This window comes from Chiloscyllium plagiosum, chromosome 34 (assembly GCF_004010195.1).
Source record: "Chiloscyllium plagiosum isolate BGI_BamShark_2017 chromosome 34, ASM401019v2, whole genome shotgun sequence".
Taxonomy (NCBI): domain Eukaryota; kingdom Metazoa; phylum Chordata; class Chondrichthyes; order Orectolobiformes; family Hemiscylliidae; genus Chiloscyllium; species Chiloscyllium plagiosum.
Genome location: NC_057743.1, coordinates 16,602,512 through 16,609,750, shown reverse-complemented (window position 1 = coordinate 16,609,750; position 7,239 = coordinate 16,602,512).

Below are 7,239 nucleotides of genomic sequence, written 5' to 3'. Positions count from 1 at the left end.
TGAAGGGCCTGTACTGTGCTGTAATGTTCTATGTTCTATGAGGCCTCATGAGATTTCTTAATGTGTCTTATCAAGCTGATTTCATTAACCAGAGGTTTATAAAATCATAAGGGGCATGGATAAGGTGAATAGCTAAGGCCATTTCCCCGAGGTGGGGGAGTTCAAACCTAAAGGGTATATTTTTAAGGTGAGGGGACAACGAGTTAGAAAGGACACAAGGAGCAATTTTTTTTACACAGAGAGTGATTGGTGTGTGGAATGAACTGCCAAAGGAAGTGGTGAATGCAGGTACAGTTACGTTTAAAAGATATTTGGATAAGTACATGAATAGGGAGGGATATGGGCCAAGTGCAGGCAGCTGGGACTAGTTTAGTTTGGAGACATGGTCAGCATGGACTGGTTGGATCAAAGGGTCTGTTTCCATGCTGTATGTTCCTCTCAAGCCCATTTTACCACAGATGCTTTTGGAACAACCAACCACTTAGAGGAAATCTGCTAAAACACCAAATTCCCTTGCACCATGCCTTCTTTAAAAGTGTTGGCAATGGGCATTGGTCCTCATAGGTAACATCATGGCACAGTGACATTAGCGTGTGCAGTGTTTCTGGTGAGGAGCTACCAAGCTGTGATACATACAGCCCCATTCTCTCACCCTTGTCACAGTTTAATCACCAGGACAAAGAGTTTACCTGCCTGTAGCAGCATCCTGTCTGGACGCCATCTCTAGCTCACCGCTACTTTGTCCCCAGTATCCTCCAGAGACCTGTCTCTTGTCATTGTGCAGTAGTGGATCATCACATACAGGCAAACCATTGAACAATTCCAAGCATGAGCTTTTATTTACAATCAACAAAGGTGAACACAAATTAAACCACTTGAGGCTGCAGTCCACCTCCAAAATTCCAGCTAAATAAATTATGAACAATGGTTATTTTATACTCCACGATGATCTTCTGCACCCAGCTCTCATTGACCAGAACCAATATCAAGCGGGTCCTGCTGGGTTTGTAGTGTCCAATGCAGCTGAGTTCAGTCATAGAGTTATACAGCATGGAAACAGACTCTTTGGTCCAACTCATCCTCACTGACCAGATAACCTAAACTGATCTAGTTCCATTTGCATTTCCCTCTAAACCCTTCCTATCCATATACCCATTTAGATACCTTTTAAAAGTTGTCATTGTGGCAACCTCCACCACTTCCTCTGGCAGTTCATTCCATACACACTTCACCTGTTGCATGAAAAAGTTACCCCTCAGATTCTTTTTAAATCTTTCTCATCTCACCTTAAACTTATGCCCCCTAGTTTTGGACCCTCCTATCCTGGGAAAAAGACCTTGGCTATTCACCCTATCCATGCCCCTCGTGATTTTATAAAACTCTATAAGGTCACCCCTCAGCCTCCAGGGAAAACAGCCCCAGCCTGTTCAGCCTCTCCCTGTGGCTCAAACCCTCCAACCCTGGCAACATCTTTGTAAATCTTTTCTGAACCCTTTCAGGTTTTGCCACATTTTAATTCAAATATAACATAATCTAACCTAATCTCTTTTTCTTATCTTTTGCCGTGTAAAATCATATGTATGTCAATAATACCCAGCTGCCTGTCTCCTAACTCATAACAGATCCCCTCACCGTTGTGCTCACTGAGCCTGTCTGGCCATCAATTAAACAACGCCTCATTTTTAAAACTCTCATTCTTCTTTCCACAATTCTTCAAGGTCTTGTCTCGCACTATCTCTGCAATCTCCACCAAATCTGGAACCCAGCATTACCTTATATGACCCCTGTGCTCCTCCTCCAATCCTGGTTCTTGTGTATCATCGATTTTCAGCGCTCCACCACTGGTGTCATCTTAGTCTCTGAAATTTCCTCTGTAAACCTCTCCGCCTGTCTTCCTCTGTTTTCTCTTTCAGGCTGTTTTAACAACATCCTTCCTATAGAAGGGTGACCAGAATTGTACACAGTATTCCAAAAGTGGCCTGGCCAATGTCCCGTACAGCTGCAACATGACATCCCAAATGCTGCCAAGTGCTTTCTTCAACACCCTGTCTATCTGCAACTCAACTTTCGAGGAACTATGCACCTGCACCCCTCGGTCTCTTTGCTTGGCAACACTCTCCAGGACCCAACATTAACTGCATAAGTCCTGCCCTGCTCATGGACAAGGAGAACGCCCCTTGTCCTCTCTGACCCCTGACCCTTGACATGACACCTTAATGATTGTCACCACATTCCTCTGTACTCCCTTGTGGAGATGACAGTGGTGGTCATTGTCAATAAGCATTCTTCTGGTGTGCACTTAGAGAATGGCATTCTAACTGGAACTCCATCAATAAATACATCGATTTAGATCCTACCCACCTTCCCTTGGAGAAAATGAACCGGAAGTGACATCACCCACTTTAAGAAACCAAGACCTATAAATAGAGAGGCGGGATATACCACCAGCGCTTCACCGGAGAGCTCCAGAGTCTCACTGATGATGTTACCTTGTCATGGTGACGAAACATCTGAAAACAAACTTTCAGATTACTTGTGCACTAATCCCTCCAATATAGGCCCCCATACATCTTTAGCTCCTCCATCACCATGCTTCTCCCTTGTCATGGTGACGAAACATCTGAAAACAAACTTTCAGGCTCAGCGAGCTAACTTACATACTTGTGCACTAATCCCTCCAATATAGGCCCCCATACATCTTTAGCTCCTCCATCACCATGCTTCTCCCTACCTTTACACCCACTCCTCCAGCCTGGACTGTCCTACTTCTTGAGAGAGTCACCCCCCGACCCCGTGCTGCCCCTCTAGCCCTCCCTTGCACCCTATTACCATCAATGGACAGATTCTCAGCACGGTATTTGCTCCAGCTGTCTGAGCCACTTAGAATAGCAGCCCCTAGACATAACTGACCAGAGCCCTGAATGTTGTCGTTGTTGTGGCTCTCTGACTGACAATAACCGATTTCCATGACCTTCTGCTGCTGGCCCTGCAAGGACACATTGGACTGACATTGGACAGATCCCTGAACCCTGTGAGCAACCTGAGTGGATGACTGACTGAGGCCCAGGCTTTGGGCCCTGTGCAGATGTGACCGTGACTGAAGACACTGGGATTCGCCAATCATCAGCGGACCCCCTTGACAGTACTGATGACAAGTCACCACCCACTTCCCAACATGGCCACTTTGTAGGGTTTGTAGTCAGCAATTTGTAGGTGATTCGAATTATCCCCAGATCCCTGCTTCTTGACACTAGCCTTATTTAGCAAATGTGTTTCAGGGCAAAAACGCCTCTGTGTTTATTTAAATACAAAAGGTAAGTGTAATACAAGAAATGCAGGTAAGTGAAATAGACAGGGAAATTGACACAATCAACTATACAAAGCACAGTGATACTATTAAATATACTATTAGCGAGATTAAACACTATTAGAACTTAAAGACAATAGTTTTAATTACAGAACCTTTAATCAGGCTTCCTACCCTTGGGGTTCCAATGCACTGTCACCACCAGCCTTCCCCTAGGTTGGTATTTTGTGGTCTCGGGAGTTTCAGCTCACCACTGAGGAAAACGTGATTTTAAGGTACACCCAGTTGCTGAGGTTCTTGCTGTCGGTTCTCTTGGTTTGGAAGAGGCCCATGTCTGGAAGCTCTTGTTCAGATAGCGCGTGGCTGTCCCCCTCTCGGATGCCCTTTGTTCCAATGAAGCTCTTGGTTTGGCTTCCCGATTCAGCCCCTCAGGTCGGCCTTTGTAATTCATGGTTCTGAAGCTGCTTGTTGGGCGACTGTTGGTGGGGAAACTGTTTGTGCAGAAGCTTGTTGTTGAAAAAGAAGGCTCTCTCTCAAGTGAGATCGGGCCTGGCAGTTATACAGACTGTGTGCCCCGTTACCTGCCCTCAAATCTGTGTTGTCCATTGTGGTTCTACTATTTGCTTTGGAAGTCAATTGGTTTCCCGATCGTTAAGTGTACGTGTGAATGGATTCCGACTGAAGTTGAATGCCAGCTAGCACTGGAGGCCCCATGCTGCCTGTGCTGGGTAGCCTGAGGTGGACAAGTTAGTTTTGGTTCATTGTCCTCTTGGAGGGTTACACTGGAATTTCAGGCTGTACAATGGTTCCAGACTGCAATCTTGGCTCTGTGAGTTGTGTTTGTATAGTCTACACAAAACTCATTGCGGGTTCCATTTACCTTTTAAAAGTTTTGAGAAGTCCAGGGTTTTGTCCAATATTTTAGATATTAGAAAAGTCCAGGATCTCTTCTGTATTTCAGGTGATGGGGGCTTTTGCTCAGTTCTGCAGTCTGAATAAACATGCAGTCTGTTCGCTGCACAGGGGGCTGGTGCATGTTATGGGCTGTTCCTAAAGCCATCCTCCCCATCCCACCCAGACCAGGACACATCCCTCCTACCAGTGGCTGCGCAAAAGAACACGGTGATACGGTGGTGCTGAGATCCTTTGGCTCTGATGCCGACATACTCATTGGCACAGCAGGGCAAAGGAACTGTGAGTAGGCCGAAAAGTGCAAAGTGAGTATTGACAGCAAGCTGAGAGGTGGCCTGATCCAATCCATGAGCTGGCTGCCTGCCCTTGTGCGTTAGTGTGTCCTTGCTGCCACTTTTCAATACGAGTTATAGGTGCACCTTGCAATGCAGCTCTGTGCTTCCTAAGCATGCTGCTAGTGGATCGGAAGGGTCATGAGGGATTGGCAACTGGTGGATGCCACTGTCTGAGGATGAGGAGTGTGTGTGAGGCTGGTGCCCATGGATTGTGCCCTGAGGTACCGTTTAGTGCTGAGTGCGACATGGAAGCTGTTGCAGCCAGTGTTGAGCAGTGGACACCAGGTACCCGCTCTGATCTCTGTGTCGAGATCTCCAGAGTTCTGGCTTGTCTGCTAAAATAGGAGGCTGAATAATATTGATGTGAGTTTCAGCATTAATAACGGTGCTTAACAAATAATAATCCCATTTAATTGGCCACTCGTCACTGTCTCATGATAAACTTGCCTTGCCAGTGGATAAAATATATAAAAGGTGCAGTGGAGTTGCTCTCACTGTGAGGTAGGCCTGATGGGAATGCTTATCTGAGTTTGCCACAGATCATTCTAACCCAAATCTCGCAGGCCCCTATAAAATTCCACCTGAACTGAATTTTGCACGAAACCCTGTCACATTGCACCATTATTTCCTATTTGTGCTGTTCCCGAATCAGAGCCTTTATCACAAAAGCCTTTGATGTTATGACGCCTGGCAATCTCTTTACTAAAAGGAACCTGTTGCCTCATTTATACTGCAGTAATATCCTTCTTTCATATTTCACCTGCTCTGATCAAAAGCTTGATCGTGCAATGCCAGTCCTAAGGCTAACGGCTTTTTGTAGCTCCATATTTCATCATTAATTCCACGTAGCTTATTTATTTATTTATTTGATAACTTTCATGTACCTGCCGTAGTACACTGTTCTGATCAGTGGCTCTGAAACTCATTCCCTGCAGTGTTATCGGTACATTATGATCAAAAGGTTGAATTTCAGATACTCAGCCAGCATTAACTTTTCTGCTTTTGTAAGCCCAGGGCATTTCTACATCCTTTCAGATTTCCTAACAGTGGGTGGAACCTTCTGTTATCGGAGCTGGTGAGTTCGGAGGTGGGAAAACATGAAATGAGGTGGTTCCCTAATCTTGGCTCATTCTGCCTCCAGTCCAGTTAAGTTTTCACTGTGTGTGGTCAAGCTTTACTTTTTAATAAAACCGTCACCAAGTCACCCATGTTTCTAATTGAAAGAACAATTTACAAGTACTATCCAGCAGGGTCATTGCCACAATAACAGAGGCAGGCATGGGTTTGGAGAGAACAAGGGGCTTAAATTAAAATGGAGTTGGGGGGGGGGAAATAGTGCACTCCATCAGCTTGCGATGTTCAGAAAAGAGCTATAATCATAGAGTCATAGAGCACGGAAACAGACTCTTCGGCCCAACCAGTCCCTGCTGACTATAATCCCAAACTAAACTAGTCCCACCTGCCGGCACTTGGCCCATATCCCTCCAAACATTTCGTATCATGTACTTATCTTTTAACTGTTGTACCTGTACCCACATCCATTGTTTCCACTGGACGTTCATTCCACACACGAACCACTTTGTGTGTAAAAACGTTACCCCTCAGGTCCTTTTTAAATCTTTCTCCTCTCACTTTAAAAATACATCCCTTAGTCTTGAAATCCTCCACTCTAGTGAAAAGACACTTGCCATTCACATTATCCGTGCTGCACGTGATGCTATAAACCTCTATAATGTCACCCCTCGTCCTCCTACGCTGCAGTTAAAAAAGTCCCAGCCTATCCAGCTTCTCATAACTTAATCCCTGGCAACTTGCTGGTAGATATTTTCTGAGCTGACATTGAGATTATTGGAGGACACCCATCTCTGAGCATGCCCGGGCATGAATGGAACTGCACAAACAGGGCAGGCGGTCAGGAATTGTGAAGCCCCTTCATCGTTGATGGTTACTTCAGCCTGACCCAGGAGCAGGCCCATGAGGAGATTCTCTGACCTGTCTGCCCTCCGCTTGCGCCAGGAGGTGTGCAAAAATCAGGAACATGTTGCTGAAGAGCAACCAAATCAACAGCAACAAGCTACTTAAAAATAATTGACTGGGGGCGGAATCACACACAACCGCCAAAGACATGTTCCATGGTTCTATAGCAACGTTACTACTTGCTGCAAATTGGGCTGCTCCGAGTGGCCAAGGAAGGGCCTCAGTCTACTGCTGGGATGAACTGGGCTGTCAGTGGGTCTGCCCAGAGGCAGGAAGAATGCTCACTGCTTGTCAGCTCGGTTACCTGGAGGTGGCTGGGTACTTCTTGAGCAAAGGCGCTCAGTGCATGATCGAGTGCACGGTTAGAGGGCAGAATGGTGTGTGCCAACAGCCACCCGCTGCCCTCACTGTGAGACCACTGCCTGCTCTCACCCAACTCACTCTAGGATTGTTGGACCCAGGCTCACACTCTGTGGAGATGCTGAGCACGGAAGCAGCCAGCCTCTGATTGGTCAGCAATTTGCCAATGGGAGGGGGCTCTACCCTTAGTGACCCAATTCCGTCCTGTCACTGTCTTAGGTCAAAATCCCAGAAACCCATTCTGACCAGGGCTGTGGGAATACTGCGGCACATGGACAGCAAGGGTTCACTTCCACCTTCTCTAGGGCTGAGCCAGAACATGAAGATGTTAAAAACATGGCCACCAAG